Genomic DNA, 17,366 nt, shown 5'->3' on the forward strand with positions numbered 1-17,366 from the left:
AAACAGTAGAAAACAAGCTCACTAACTTATACTACTTAGGCATTATCAGGATAAGAATTTCAATATATTAGAATAAATAAACATTGCTGGAATTAATGCCACATTTTCTTTTTCACTTTAAAATATAGGACTTTGGGAAAATTAAGGTTTACATCTAAGGCTCATGCTTTTGGATAAATATCTTCTTTGTTTTTCATATCAGCCATCTTGTTTATTTTGTGGTCTTCCCAGGTCTTTGCAGCCTCCCCGCCCCCTCCCCCTTCTTTTATCCCTTCCCTCTTCCTCTCCCCTCTCCTTTCCTTTCATATTATTTTCTTTTCTTCTCATTTGTTCTTTTCCTTTCGGCTTTGAGATTAGTTGTTTTCTTGTGCTTTTGAGATGGGAATCTCACTGTGTAGCCCAGGCTGGTCTTGAACTTGGGCTCTTCTAGCTTTTAGCTTCAAGATGTTGAGATTATAGATGTATACCCTACTTGAGTTTTTTGTTCTTGCTCAGATGACTATGACACAGGCAAGCTCCATTGTGTGTGTGTGTGTGTGTGTGTGTGTGTGTGTGTGTGTGTGTGTGTGTGTGTCTGCAAGAGTTTATGTGGATCCTGTGTGTGTTGGAGCCCATGGAAGCCAGGAATATGGGTAAGAGCTCCTGGAACTGGAATTACAGGCTGGTGTGAATGGCAGTGTGATTCTGGGAATCAAACTGTGTCCTCTGAAAAAGCAGCATGTGCTTTGAACCTCTGAACTAGGCCCTTGAGTTTTGTTTTAATGTGAAGTGGATTTTCTTATTCTTATTTATTTATTTATTTATTTATACATCTTGACTACAATTTTCTCTCCTTTCTCTCCTCTCAATCCCTCTCCTTCTCCCCCCACCCACTACATTCCTCCTCTGTTCCTCTTCAGAGAAGGGCAGGCCTCCATGCATATCAACCGGTCATGGCATATTGAGCTGCACCAAGACTAGGCACCTCCTCTCCTTTAAAGACTAGACTAGACAATCCAGTAGGAGGAAAGGGTCCCAGAGGCAGACAACAGAGTCAGAGGCAGCCCCTGCTCCCACTGTTAGGAGCCTCGTGAAAAGATCAAGCTACACAGTGGTGACATATGTGCAGCAGACCTAGGTCAGTCTTATGAAGGCTCCTTGGTTGGCATTTCAGTCTCTCTGAGTTGCCCTGTTAGCCCAGGTTAGTTGATTCTGAGTTCTCTTGTGGTGTCCTTGACCCCTCTGGTTCCTACAATTCTTCCACCTACTCTTCCTTCAGATTCCTCAATCTCAGCCTAATGTTGGCTGGGGTCTCTGCATCTGTTTCCATCAGCTGCTTGGTGAAGCCTCTCTGGTGACAATTGGGCTAGCATTAGGAAACATTTCATTGATTTTTTTTTGGCCAGTTGTTTTTGTTTCCATTCTATTAGGTCTCTGGACTATCCTGCCTCTTAAGTTATACATTATTATAGCTTTCAGCTCTAATCCCCACCATGTATTGAGTATATTATATATATAGTTGTACTTTCTATACGACACACTACCTTTTCATGTTATTAACATAACCCTTGTTATATATAAAGAAACCTAGCCTAGATAGTTCAGAATTTTCAGTGTGAAGGCTGTGTACCTAAGTCAGGATCAAAACCATGGTAAGTCTGCATGGTCCATTCACCTTTTACTATGCACCTACCATTCAGGCATTCTGGGAAATCTGTTAAGGTACTGGCTATTTTAAGGACTACCTGAAATCTACTGATGTGTTATGGTGATGGAGGTTATCACAATGATTGTTTCTGAAAGCAACCCAGACTTCTCCAACCTTAAGAATGGTAATCATTCTGTGTGCTTCAAGAGATCACACATCTTTAGAGATGGTCCCTTATCCAAATATTCCTCTGCACACACTTACCAATACAGTGACTAAATAGAAGTGCCAATATTAAAAACTAACATTACCAATTGTGTAGTGTGTGTGTGTACATGCGTGCGTGTGTTCGAAACCAGAAATTGATATTTAGTGCGCTCGCCACTTTCCATTTTGAGATGGTTTCTCTCACTGAGCCTGGAGCGCATACATTCTTGATTGAGTAGGCTGATTGGCCAATGAGCTCAGGAGCAGCTGCTTTCTGCTCCCTCTCTCCTGTGCTCTGGCCACAGAAGCACACCACAAGGCCTGGCTTCTCATTTCTGTTTATTTATTTTTTGTGGGTGCTGGGGATGAACCCACACTTATGCTTCACTGATGTACTTTACCCAATGAGACATCTCCTCGGTCCCAGCAACTTTTGTATTAAAAATTATTTGGGGGAAATATAAGGCTAGGTGTTTAGAATAAAGTTAATAATATACTGGTTTAGAAAAATGACACTATCAGTTCTCCTCCAGAGTCTATGACTAATCTATCCATGGCTAGTTGGGCAGCTTTATAATATCATGCGTAAGTCCCCTCCTACTAAGCGGGCCTTAAGTCCTGGTGAAGTTCTTACCCCTAGTCAAAAAATCATCATCATCATCTTCTCCTTCTCCTCTCCTCTCCTCTCCTCTCCTCTCCTTTCCTCTCCTCCTCCCCTTCCTCTCTTATTGTTCCCCTCCTTTTCTCCCCCTCCTTCTTCCCTTTCAGGCCAAGGCTCCATAAAGATCCACAAGTGATCAAAATAGAGATAGGGACTCTGGGGTACCCAGCTCCAACTGGTACATCTATAACACAACTCCTAACCAAAGATTCAGATCACACCATGGATGAGATAAGTGGGAAGATTGTAAGAGCCATAGGACCAGGGCACTATCAGGTGATGTCTTTCAGATAGGGATCCTGAACTCATGAAATCTCAACAGCACTGTTGTGTAAATGTTGCCAGTGTAATGACATTACCAGTTGGCATGCTGATAAGGAAAGCGGAAGTAGCACAAAATCCCACCCATAGATGGAGAGTGAAAGAAAAATCCCACCCATAGATGGAGAGTGAAAGGAAATCCCACTCATAGATGGAGAGTGAAAGGAAATCCCACCCATAGATGGAGAGTGAAAGGAAATCCCACCCATAGATGGAGAGTGAAAGGAAATCCCACCCATAGATGGAGAGTGAAAGGCATATGGATGGCTTCCGAGAGAGGAATGATCTGCCTCCTACAGGGATGCTCTCCCTATAGGTTAGACAGGTTACCCAGTCCTAACTGGGTCAGCTATAAACATATGCACATTAGAGCAACACTAAGTAGGAGTGTGTGTGTGTGTGTGTTGAGAGAGAGGGAGGGAGAGAGAGAGAGAGAGAGAGAGAGAGAGAGAGAGAGAGAGATGGAGGATTTTCATATAAGAGTACCATATTTTCCAACACACCTTCCTCCGTCTCTTCCTTCCTGTGTCTCACATCCTCTAATTTAAATCCTCTTATTATTAATAATAATAAAAAGAAACGAAGTAAAATAATGGGCAAACAATGGGTTTAGAATTTACTACTCGTTATAGTGAGCAAAACTGTCTTCTTGGAGTGTAGGTTTTCAGCTATTCTTAGTGATCATGATTAGCCTTGACAATTTGCATTTCAGACAACAGGAAGGTGAAGGGAACGACACAGGTGTCTTTTCATGGATAGGGATTCTTGCTTTTGTTTTAAATGATCCTCCAACCCACCTTACCCTGTCCTGATTCTGCAGATGAGAAACCTCATGATTGGTCTCGGCAGCCAGAGAAGCAGCCATCTGTTAAACATCTTAACTGAATTCCATAGAGAAAAAGCTAGAGACTGTTCAGACCTGGGTCTGTCTCAACCACCAATCTTTCTGTATCCCACTGGATGCAGAGTATGAAATAATATGTAAACACTCAAAATCAGAAGTTGAGGCCTTTATTGAGACCCAGAGGCTTTAGTATAATAGATAAAAATCTCTATAGTATTAAATAATTGGATCTATTTGGTAGAGCATTTGTGTAGGCTTAGATTTTTTTCGAAGCCTACTTTATTTAGGGCTCTTTAGCACTCCAATCTCCATTCTAGCCCATCAAGTGAAGGTAAGGGAGAAAGATGGTTACGGGACAATGGGGTTGTGAATCTGTTTAGAAGTAGCTCTTTGGAGTGATTCCTATCTTCTTTATCAGGTTATCAGTAGTGCAGTTTAATAGCAAACACTAAACATGAGTAAGTAGCAGCGGCTTGATCCAGAAGGAACCTTGAAGCTCTGACAAATTGGCATGAGCCAGTGGAAGCTACAAGAAGCAGCCAGGATGCCACGAGAAGTTCTTCGGTGCATTTCTCTCTACAAAGTCACGACAACTGAAGATCAGCAAAGGCCAATGAAGCTTTCCAGTTGCAGAGCAAGGCATCCTCTCACTATTTATGGGGTTCCGTTGATACTCTTTCCTAACATCATGCACCCTCTCAAGTGTCTGCTCCAGCAAAATATCACATGCCCTCTCATGTGCCCGCTTCAGCAACACATCCTCTCACAAGGCAAATATCACATGACACACCTGAGTCTCCAAAGAAACCGGAAATTTCTACTTCACATTTGCTTGAAGGCTTGTAGCCATGTTTAAAAATAAAGCCTATGGAAACAGTCTTGCTTAAATATTAGGACACTACACAGACTGTCCTGTGGTGTTCCATTGCTGGTTTGTAAGGGTGATTATATTGGAAAGGCTACTTGCAGATCCCTCATAGGAGGATGTCCTTGGCAAGGAACTGAAGGGGGAACATAAAGAAAGCAACAGTAGCTGCTTGCTCACCGAGAAGGTAGGTAGGCAATACAGTAAGCCTTTGCTATTTAGATGGTATATGAATCAGACGGACATAACTGCCCCTAAGCACAAAATACATGACACAGATGCCGCCAAACTTACAGAAAACAGATAATGCTAAATATGACAATTTGCCAGATTACATCAAAGGGATCTAAAATAATTAGTAATGGTACCTAACAAATGTGACAGACAGCCTGTTAGCATGCACTGAAGATTTTGAGCGTTTTTTAATAAATGCTATTTTTAAACCACACAACCCTACAAATCATGTATAGATAAAATATGTTGTTTTGGAAGTGACAGGACTGGGATTAGAAACTATAAAATCTGCCTTCTAGGGATGGGAGGTGGGGTGGGGATCGACCTGTAAATATAGCTTGTCAAGACGTGTGGTTGGTTGTCCTGAGAAAGAGTGCTTAGGGGTATTCCTCTAAAGGAAGTTTAGAGACCTCATTACTGAGGCATAAGCTGAGCACTGTATTACAGCAAGACAGCTCAGAAATGATGGGGGATAGATAACCCAAAGTCCACACGGTAAGGTGTAGGCTTAGATTTTTTTAAAACCTACTTTTAATAAGGGTTCTCAAATACTTCAACCCCCTTGTAGCCCACCAGCCAAAGGTAGGGGAGAAAAGATGGTCAACAGGACAAGGGGGTGTGGACCTGGTTAGATGTAGCTCTTTGGGGCCAATTCCAGTCTCCATTGTCAGGATACCAGACATCTAGTTCAGTAGTGTCAGGATACCAAACCTGAATCCACGGCCAGCAGTGGTGGCATGATCCAACAGAAGCAGCTAGGCCTCATTCAAGGAAGTGAAGATCAGCAGAGAGGCGAGAGCAAAGAGGCATTGCAAAGCTAGCTCTGTAAGCTCCCCATCACTGTCCATCGAGTCCTATTTATACTCTCTCCAAACATCACATGTCTTCCCATGGGTCTTGCTTTAGCAAAGCACCACTTGTCTGCATCGCCTGACATATCCAGAAACTTCCACTGCAGCAGAGTGCCGCTCAGTATCATTGAGGACAGCAGAGGGCACGGAGCAAGAGGTATTCCAAAAAGAAGGTTTACCATCTTGTCCTGTAGAGCTAAGGTAGAGTGGGCTCTGTTTCAAGTAAGGAAACAAGGAGGATGGCCTGTTTTGAGTTGAAATGTCCTTTTGGCTGCTTCATAGATTATTTGTTATAGGAGGGAGAAATCCAAGCACTTATTCAATTTGTGTGAGTGTCGGTGACCCAGGTGAGGGACAGGAGAGAGTAGCTTAGATTCAGTGTGTGAAGCGGAGATAGAAACAGTGAATAAATTGAGCAAGTGGAGATGTTTTTCCCCAAACTTTATTATCCCATTGAGGGGAGATTGTTATAGCATACAATGAACTATTTTTAAGTACATGGTACTTGGTCAGCATTTAGTACATCTATAACACCAGGAGACCCCAGTCTCTACCACTTTCTGAGACATTATCATCATCCTAGAGAGTGCTCAGGAAATATATCCATTCACGCCAGGGTCTGACAGCCATCACTAGTCTGTCTTCTCTGTGTATGTCTTTGCCAATTCTCTATATGCCACATTAGTGATAAGACACACTGCGTGGTCTTTCGTGGTGAGCTTCTTTTTACTTAGCTTTCAAAATTTGCCTGTAGGGAACGGTTTTCAAAAACCCTTTTGTATTCACAATAGACATTGTATTATATATTCCCTCTTTCATTAGTTGATTGATATTCTAGTTGTTCCTATTTTTTGAAGAACTTAATTACTTTTATGTCCTTAACAATGTAACATGCACACATTGACCTAACTGGCTACATATTCACATATAACTCTTCTCCCCTATCCACAACTCAAAGGATGGGATGACCACAATCATGACATGAAGATTATAGTAATATATCCAATGTTTATTCCAATTCATTTCTTCCCCTATACTCCAAATCGTGTTTGAATGCTTTGGTTATTTCAAGGAGATAAATTCACAGAAATCCGTGCCCAAGTTGAGCCCAACTTTCACCCAGTCAGGTTTGGCATTGGGCAGCTCCTGGAAACAGAACTTTGAACTTGTTTCAGGACTGCCCAAGACCTGGGCAGGAGCCAGCAGCCAAGAGGGAACACAGTGGTGCACATGCCACCATCTTGCCCTACAGGCTCAGACTCTTTTCTGAGTCGTTTCTATTTTTAAAGCTAATAAATGTTGCTCCTATGAACATTCATGCAAATGTTTTTCTGTGGCTATATGTTTTTATTTCTTTGGCAACTAAATAGCTGGAAATAGACCTCAAGAGCGACGTGAACACATGAAACGGCTTTTACCTCAAAGGAAGCAAGTCTGCTTACTCTGGGGCCAAATATTATCACAGACCAGGAGTAAAGAATTACATTACCCCTAGATTCTATGTTCCAGCATGGTAACAGCTTTATGAAGTTTTTACAGTGACATATGAAGAAAGCAATACATCAAGACTTTTTTTTTTATTTTTCAAACATGCTAAGGCAAGCATGGGGGTGGGCAGGTTACAGATGGATGGATTCATCTCTGCTAAGGCCTCAGATCCTATGTGAATACATCTGACTTTTGCTTCGGTCTGATTCTAGGTTTCAATGTCTTATTTAGTGAAAAGATTTTTAAAAACCCAATCTAGCTTTATTTTTGTAATGAAATACTTTTCTTAACATTCCTAAGAGAAGATCAATACTTAATGAAACTCTTTTTATGTTGTTGTTGTAAATGGATAATTAGGCCTTAGAATGCTTTTGTTCACAAGCATTTGCTTTCAATTGGGTTCATTAAGCAACCAAGGCAGGGTAAGTTTTTTGGCATTTTTTTCCTATTGATCTAGCTGCATGCTTATTAATTATAGGGGAAGGTGAAACTACGAGGAGAGAGATCTTTGTAATCTTTGAAATGAGCCTTGCATCTAAAATATGGCAAATATCCAAAAACCAACTGCAGTGGGGTTCTTTTGGATGACCTCATATGGTCAGAATGGGATACTTTGCAATGATACAATATCTTTGTGAAGAACTTTTCATTGGCTCTTTGTGAATTTCACATCATGTACCCCAGGCCCACTCATCTCCCCCTCCTCCTACACCTGCTATCCATCCTTTGCAATCTCTCCCACAACAGAGAAAAAAGATCTTGTTGTAGAACTGTAGTGTGTCACAGTGTGTCCCATCGCGTTCCCCTTTGCCCACCCTTCTTGGCTGGCAAATGTTTATTGCAATGAGTTGTTGATCTGGTTAGTATAGGGCCTCTGGCTTCAGCTATGCTCTTAATACACTCACTGGGACTCCTCTTGGATGTCCTGTGGTTGTCCTGTGTCATGGAGATCCTGTAGTTTTGGATCTGTAGGACTTGTCCCTTCATGCACTCCAGCAGTTCATCGATAGGGTAGATGATGGGGTGGGCCAACTAAAGCCCTACATCTGGGCCTGAGAGGTATCTGAGCTGGTCAGCCTGCCAGTTCTTACACCCCTCAGCACTGGGGCAAGCTCTCCTCTCCTGCTATGGCTGGTCCATCCAATGCTACAAGGGCCGGAGTCAGGTCTCCTATGCTCATGGCATCATCAGAGCCAGCTCTACTGTGCTGCCAGGGAAGGTTCAGGGCTTCCTCTCCCAGTTCTGTACCAGGTGAGGGGCAGGGCCAGCTCTCCTACTGTCATACCCTCTGGGACAGCTCATCCACACCCTCCACATCTAGGGCCAGCTCTACCTTGTTGCCCCAGTGAGATGCAGAGCCTAATTTCCCATGTGTTGTAGCCAGTGACAGACAGGGCCTATTCTCCCACTCTCATGACTCCAGCTTGCCACAGGTGGTGAGGATGAAGGAAGGGAAGAAGGCTCGCTGTTGTACAGCAGAAGAGAAGCAGAGCTGGCTCTCTCAAGCTCACACTCTCAGGCTGGCTCTCTTGCAACCCCCATATCCAGGGCCAGCTCTGCTATGTTACCTAGGGGAGATGCAGGGCCTGCTCCCCCAAGTTCTGTAGTAGATGAGAGGCAGGGCCCTACTCTCTGTAATAGATGAGGGACAGGGCCTGCCCTCATGCTCTGATGACCTCAGAGCTTGGTCTCCTGCCTTCTGTAGAGAGCAAGGGAAAAGAGGGGGTCATTTCTCCCTCTCCCATGTCACCTCCCAGCAGATGAGTGGCAGGGCTCGGTTTCCAGCATCATGCCCTCTGGGCCAGCTCACCTGTAGGGGCAGCTGTACTGTGCTGCCCAGATGAGGTGCAGGACCCACTCTTCAGAGTGCTGGAAGTGGTGAAGGGCAATCCTGCTTTCATAGGGATAGCTCTCCCGCAATGCCCAGTTGAAGGTTGGGGCCAGTTGTGCACAGCCCTCAGACATCAAAATGTCCCCAGTTCGCAGCTCAGACCAAAGACATCCACCTGGTCTTTGGTGGTAACAAACCCTGTTGCAGGGCCCGGGGCCCAGCCAAGGACCCTGGTGGCAGCACAGGCCAGGACTCCACTATGGTCCCAGGTAGGATTCCCCAGCTCCTCACATCAGGCTGTTCCTCGCCTCCCTTGAGTCTCCAGTTCTGCCTCTCTCCACTGCAACCACATCCTTCTGTTTCTCTTTCTCTTCCATTTCTCCAACACGCACTTCCTCTGCAGAGCGCTGGAATGGTGGTCATGTCCGGCCCCACGATGCAAGAGTTGCGGTCCTCTTGGGCTCCCTTCTTGCCCGGGCTCACCCGTGTGACCCCATACAGAGTCATGTGTCACGCTGCTAGAGCCAGGTGGGATTTGTCTTGTCTCCTCCTACCCCCCCCCCCGACCACCTTGAGAGCTCATCCAGGCCTGCACAAGGCCAGACTGGTGGGCGTCTCAGGCTAGCGCTCCGTTTAGACCTCTTGGTGCTGGATTGGTTGTCATCTCAGGCTTGCATGGGTATAGCCCTTTTCTCTCTCCCACCTCCTGAGGCAGGTGTGTCACAGCAGCCACACCTGCAGCGCCTCTAGGGGCAGTATGATTCAACATCTTGACCCAATAGTCTGGTTCTATGTCCTGCCTTAATTATTTTAACTCCCGTGAGTACTCCTAAATGAAAGATCTAGGATCCTGAAAGAGCTCTTTTCTTCTCTCCAATGTGACCACATGGTTAGCCATGTTCTCCCTGTTTGTCCCCTACTGTGTGTCTTTAATTGGCATATTGAGACAGTAACCAAGCTTAACTCATAGAGCTGTTGGAATTGGGGCTTTTTTTTTTCCCTTAACCCTCTTGTTACACTACTAACTGAAAAGAATTTTGACTTGACTTACCAATTATAACTTACACAAACACTTGTAAAGCAATTCAATATCCAGCAAATGACATAAAAATAAAAGCACATGTAAACAATACATACATTAACAGCACCATATACATTTCTTACAATTAGGCAAAGTGTTCAAGAACTTTACAAAGAGTTAAAGTGAGCACAGGTTTGGTTGGCTTAGTTCTTTGTAGGACATAAGCTGACAAAATCAAAACAACAACAACAACAACAATGAAAATAAAAGAAAAAGGAAAGAAAAGGAACCCCCCCCAAATATTCACAACAATAGAAAGCAAACAATAGAATTAGATTTCTACATTTTTGTGTGTTTAGTCAGCAGAGGGATGGTGAAATGGCTTACCACGTAAAGCAATTGCTAACAAGTCTGAAGGCCTGAGTTTAACCCTCAGGACCACATGGAATGAAAGTATGGATGGGCTCTGTCTTAGGGTTTTACTGCTGTGAAGAGACACCATGACCAAGGCAACTCTTATATGGACAACATTTAATTGAGTCTGGCTTATAGGTTCAGAGATTCAGTCCATTATCATCAATGTGGGAGCATGGCAGCATCCAGGCAGGCATGGTGCAGGAGGAGCCAAGAGTTCTACATCTTCATCTGAAAGATGTCAGCAGAATACTGACTTCCAGGCAGCTAGGAGGAGAGTCTTAAAGCCCACACAGTGACACACCTACTCTAACAAGGCCACATCTACCCCAACAGGGCTGTACCTTCTAATAGTGCCACTTACTGGGCTGAAAGAACATATACAAACTATCACAGCCTCTCACACAAGTTGTCCAATGACCTTCTTCACACACAAACACACACACACACACACACACACACACACACTGACAAACATATATATGTATACATACATGCATATATACATATATACTCACATACACATATATACATACACATACATACACATTCATGCATATACACCCGTGTACACACACACCATGGCATATATTTGTAATTGTAAACAAATACACTAAATTAATAAAACCTTTAAATTATAACAAATCACTTAATCAGCAGAGAGGGAGCTGCTATCCCATTTGTCTTTCTCCGTATCACCGTGGGGCAAAGCTTTTTACTCTGCTAATGTATACTAGGTATAAACTATATTTCTTGTGTTTGCTTGTATCGCTGAGCTGAGAAGAAAAGATGTACAGAGAATGAGAACACATTATAGAAGCCCCTCCTCTTCTCCAAACATTGTACACAGAGAATACTGAGGGACCATGGTTAAAGTCTCCTTTAATGAAGCTGTAAAATGTGGACCAGAAATTCAGCATGGAACAGAGAACTCCCTTTGCATTTGGTAGTCGCCTTCAGAGGGACTGAGAGAGCTCAGAGCTGCAGCAAGCAAGCGGTTCCAGGTAGTCTCTAAGATTCCAGGGTAGAACTGAGCATGCTGTGTTTTGAGTCCAGAATGGGTGCACTGGAGGCTGGTTTCCCACCCTGTATCAGCTTGTTCTGCACATTCTATAGGAGATGAGAGGCTCAAGTGTTTGCCCCCCCCATAAAGTTCCACTTAACCCAGAAACCCATCTAACCTAGGAATGGGGTTTGGATGAACGTACTTTTTTTTTTTTTTCAATCTTTGTTGCTAGTGGCATTCATTTGACATCCCTGCCAGCAACATGAAACTTTTACTTCTTTCACATCCCACAGTAATCCTTGTCTGGAGGCTTTTATGTTAGATTCCTCCTGACTGTGATGTTCCCTCCCCTGATGGATTTGATTTACATTTCATTTATGACTAATACCACCACACACCTTACCTGCTGGCTATTTGCAAACACTACTTGCTGTGACATTAAAATTCTTCCCCCATTTTAAAATTGGATTTAACAAAAACCCAATTTAAAATTGAATTGCTTCTCTCTCTCTCTCTCTCTCTCTCTCTCTCTCTCTCTCTCTCTCTCTCTCTGACTTATAAAAATTCTTTCTGTTTTCTGCATACTGAAACTCTCATTTGACAAAGATTGGCAAATGTTTTCTCCCACCTTGTAAATTCTAATCTCATTTTCCCTAGCTGTACTTTGAAGCACAGACACATAAGGATATCTTTTGAAGCACAAAATTTTAATTTAGATGCAATCCAACATATCTATATTTTCACTCTCTGTATATCGCTTCTAAGAAGCAGCTGCTGAATTCAAGGTGGTGGGTTCTTTTCTGAGCATGTCTTTTAAGAGTTTTATAATAACAGACTTTTTGTTTAGATCTTTGATTAATTTTGAATTAACCACTACACACACACACACACACACACACACACACACACACACACACAGTATGAGGTCATTTCTGATTCCATTGCTTTGGTTGTCTTTTAAAATTGTACTAACTTGATTCATGAAAACATTGTTCTTTCCCCACTAAGTGATGATGGCTCTTTCCCAGAAGTCAGTGGGCCAACTACAGGTTGGTTGGTTTCTAGTTTTTCAAATTCATTTACTGAATTCCATATATATGTATATATGTGGCATATACATATATAATATAAATGTGCATATTTTACATGTATTTGCTATATATAGATCTGTATATAAATACATAGGTATATATACCTTTATATTTACGTATGTATGCATACATACATATATATTTATATTTATACGTCTGTCCTTATACCTAGTATCCCTTCAATTTCCACATTAATTTTGGGAAGCACTTGTCAGGGTCTTCTAATAAGGGAGCTATCACTTGAATAAGGACTATACTGAGTAAATGTATCAATTTTGGAAATATTTCTACCTTAACTATTTTTTTATTCTTTTTTATTATTATTATTTTCTTTATTTACATTTCAAATGCTATCCCAAAAGTTCCCTATACCCCTCCCCACGCCTGCTCCCCTACCCACCCACTCCCACTACTTGGCCCAGGCGTTCCCTTGTGCTGGGTCATTTAAAGTTTGCAAGACCAAGGGGCCTCTCTTCCCAGTGATGGCCGATTAGGCCATCTTCTGCTACATATGCAGCTAGAGACACNAGCTCAGGGGGTACTGGTTAGTTCATATTGTTGTTCCACCTACAGGGTTGCAGCCCCCTTCANCTCCTTGGGTACTTTCTCTAGCTCCTCCATTGGGGACCCTGTGTTCCATCCAATAGCTGGCTGGGAGCATCCACTTCGGTGTTTGCCAGGCNCTGGCATAGCCTCACAAGAGGCCGCAATATCAGGGTCCCTTCAGCAGAATCTTGCTGGCATGTGCATTAGTATCTATCTACCTTAACTATTAATTCTTTTAGTCTATAAACATGGACTATCTTTTTGTTTATTTAAGGTCTTCCTTAACTTTTTAAAATTTAATTATTTTAAGTTTTAAGGTCTTGTAACTTTTGGCAAACTTATTACTAAATGTTTTGTTCTCTTTGAAATGACCGCGACATCTTTCTTAATTGCATCCTCCGATTGTTCACTGCTGAGGTGTACAAATTCAATTGCTTGGCCTTTATTTTGAGAAAGGTTCTCTATATATCGTCTATGGTGGCCTCAGACTCCCTGGGTGGGTCCAGTTCCCTCACACCTTGAGTCCTCCTGCCCTGGCCTCCCTGATGCTGGGATTGCCGTTGAGTGCCACTACATTAGACTCTGCTCGACTCTCAAAAGAACTTTACGAGGGTGTATTTGGTGCACATTTGCTGACCATATTTAATGAACATAGCTGATAGTTGGGAGGCTAGTGCACACCTGGAAGAAGCCAACCATGACAGCCTCTCCACAAACCTGTCCATCTCCTGCAAAGCTTTGCTCCTACCTGCCACCTGTTGCTTCTGAACAGGAAGAACAAGTTACATTAGATACTTTCCTTCCTAAGTTGTGTTACATAGTATCATCATCCATTATACATGTATCCATTTGTCCATCAATGGCACAGACTGCAGGGGACCTGGCGGTGAGTCTCTCTATGACCTGCTGATGGCTTCCTTCTAGACATGTATCCCATAGAGCTTGACTATATGAGTTTTCTTTGTTTCTGATTCATAAAAATTAATTTGTTGAACTATGACATTGATTGATCGGATTGCAAAGTTTATGATTCCGAAGATAATGATAGTTTTAATTGGGACAGAAATCTTGATACTATGACCTTGTCTCACTGTTTTCTACAATTGAACAGTGAGATACTCCAATATATGAGTTTTCATTCTCTTTTTTTTTATTACAAGGTATGCTCTAGGAAGTTTTCTGTACAGATTCCATGTTTATCAGGCTTTGGTTTCGGTAAGGCCAGCATCATAGAACAATTTCTCCCCTCTTTCTATTTCGTCAAATATTTGAGATAGTTTACTGATATCATTTCCTTTCCAAAAGACAGTAAAAATCATAGGTGAAACCAGTGCGTTCAGGTGAAACCAGTGTGTTCAGGGCTTTCCTTGGTCAGAATCTGTATCATCATCATCATCATCATCATCATCATCATCATCATCATCATCACCATCCTCTTTATTACACAGTAGATTCAGCTATGTTTTCCCATTACTCTCCTCTTTTTGTCTAATAGATTATCTTTTTGTAATGTACAAATCTACATTCCCTATTTGTTTCTTTTAATATATTTTTTAAGTTATATTAAAAGTGATTGCCATAGAAGTTAACAATTAAAATTATAACTTAGGACACCAATGCTTGGATTACTTCCAAGCATTGGAATAATAATAATTAATTATTATTAATTTTTTTCCTAACGAGAAGTGTTAATGAAGTTGTTTATTCTGTATGGATTCTACCTGCCCTCTCTTACCTCACCTTTCCAGATCATGATCACCTAGATTTTCATTCTTTGCCATCTTCAGATCTGTATTTCCACACCGTATGGTTAAGGTTTATTTTGTATTCATCTCTGAGGTGTGAAATGCAGAACCTGAGTTCATTTTCTCTGGGAACCTGACTTTCGTTTCTTCCACAGAATTTCTGCCATTCTTTAACCAAGGGTTACTTGGTCACATTATTGCTTCTGTCTCTGTCTTTGTATCTCTCTCTCTCTCTCTCTCTCTCTCTCTCTCTCTCTCTCTCTCTCTCTCTCTCTNCTCTCTCTCTCTCTCTCTCTCTCTCTCTCTCTCTCTCTCTCTCTCTCTCTGTGTGTGTGTGTGTGTGTGTGTGTGTGTGTGTGTGTTTTGTGTGTAAGACCCTATTCTGTTCTGTCACCCTGTGTGTGCACATTCTCTCTGATGTGTATACTGTTGTATTTACTGTGCCATGATGTTATGAAACACAGTGGAAAGGCATCAGTTAGTAGACCTCTGTCAGGGAGCATGGTGGCAAATCCCCATATATACAACCTGTAAGATTTTAGAATCGGTTTATATTTACAAGGCAATTTGTGGGGATTTTGATGGAGCGTGAAGCCATAGATAATTATGTCAGAACTCACATCTTAGCAATATTGAATTTTCCTGTCCAAGCCTGGCAAGTTTTCCATTTATTTAGGTGTCTTGTTTTTATTAGCATAGTTTTATCATTTTCTTCCTGAAGGTCTTTTTCTATATCTTGATACATTAACACCTAAGTGAGAGTATTAATCTTTTCTACTATCAATCAATTGGAACATTCTTTTTATCATTTTAAAATTTAAACTCACACAAAACAGAACCAGAAGAGCTGAGGGGAAGAAGGGATTTGTGGGGCTTCATAAAGGTGGGGGGGGGCAGAAAAGAGGGTGGGAAAACAGTGATCAGAACGCACACATACCCGCAGAAAATTGTCATTGACCAAGCTTAGTGACAAATAACTTATAACAAAAAACTTCCAACAAATTAGCATTCTGTTGGACACCTGCAGAGAGCTTTATTAGAACAGGTTAAATTTCATCTAATGCTTTCTTGGTTTCCATAAATGTTATCTTTATCTTTTGATTTATTTATCAATTAGGTCCCAAGGGATACAGATTATTCCCTGTCTATATATCTTCTTTCAAGGAAGCTGAATATTTTCATAATTCTGAGAGATATATACATGGAAAAAATCAGTTACATGTAATGTATAGAAAAAGACAATTAAAAGTATGGATTTTATACATACTTATGTATAATTTTAATTGTCTATATAATGTATGGGAAGAAAGACAGGCAGGCAGACCTATGGACAGAAACAGATGAAAACATTTAAATAATAGCTACCAAGTACTCCAAACTCTTGTCAGGAAATAGACAATTATAGATAACCACATGTCTGCCACTTTGCTTCAGTATAATTACATTTTTTAAAAAAAGTTTAACTTAAATTAATTTTTTCTCCTTTAATAAATTTATTTGTCTTTCGTAATAATGATTTACTTGGCATTCTTTAGAATTTGGACCCCCCCCACACACAAACACATAAAACACACACACACACACACACACACACACACACATAAAACACAGTTATCTTAGTTAGGATTTCTATTCCCATGATAAAACTCAATGACCAAAAGCAACATAGAGAGAAGGGAATATATTTCACCTTGCAACACTTAGGTTACAATCCATCACTGAGGCTAGTCAGGTCAGAAGCTCAAGCAGGGCAGAAATGTGGAGGCAGGAGATGGAGAAGAGGCCGTAAAGGCAGGCTGCTTACTGGCTTGCTCCGCCTGCTTTCTTATGGCATCCAGAGACACCAGTCAGGGTGGCACTGTTCATAATGGTCTGGGACTTCTCACATCAATCACTAATTAAGAAAATGTGCCTCAAGGTTCCCTATAGGCCAATCTAGTGGAGGCATTTTCTCAACTGATTTTCACTCTTCCCAAATTTCTGTAGCTTGTATCAAGCTGACAAAAAAACCTAGTCAGTGCAATAGCATAGATTTCCCGTTTCTAGATTTCATGCATATATATAATTTTATTTCTTGCTTTATTCATTCATAATTATATTTTTCAGATACATGAACATTGTTGATATACCTGTGGGTTATTTGCTTTTATTTCTGTATCTCTTTAAATTAACACTACACACACACACACACACACACACACACACGCACACGCACATGCACACGCACACACACATACATATTATATTACTGTTTCTAGATGTTTACACTGCTAGGGTGGTAGAGTCTGGGAATATTCTTGTGTACACAAACACATAGGGATTTCTATGTGAATTCTACCTGGAAGCACTGCTAGCAGGTGTGCATCTTCCATTTTCCCACATAATACTGGTCAGCTTTCCAGAGTTGTCTTCACAATTTAAAAATCCATCCCTCAGTTCAGAGTGCACCATGCCTCATCAGTATGTACAGCTGCCAGGTTTTCTCATTAGGTCAAATGGGATAGGTCTCTCTCTGTAGAGACATCTCAGAAAGGACCAAAGCATGGATGCCATGTGTGTGTGTGTGTGTGTGTGTGTGTGTGTGTGTGTGTGTGAGAGAGAGAGAGAGAGAGAG

At 41.7% G+C, this 17,366-nt stretch overlaps 1 protein-coding gene and 1 pseudogene across 1 annotated transcript in view; one reads left to right on the forward strand and one right to left on the reverse strand.

Annotated features, from left to right (window-relative positions):
- Tmem117 (transmembrane protein 117) overlaps window positions 1-17,366 on the forward strand; it is a 437,088-nt gene that overhangs the window by 324,243 nt on the left and 95,479 nt on the right. The gene's annotated exons all lie outside the window — the stretch shown is intronic.
- On the reverse strand, window positions 9,602-9,686 carry LOC115062450 (annotated as a pseudogene).

Source organism: Mus pahari, chromosome 17, assembly GCF_900095145.1.
Source record: "Mus pahari chromosome 17, PAHARI_EIJ_v1.1, whole genome shotgun sequence".
In the NCBI taxonomy this organism is placed as follows: Eukaryota; Metazoa; Chordata; class Mammalia; order Rodentia; family Muridae; genus Mus; species Mus pahari.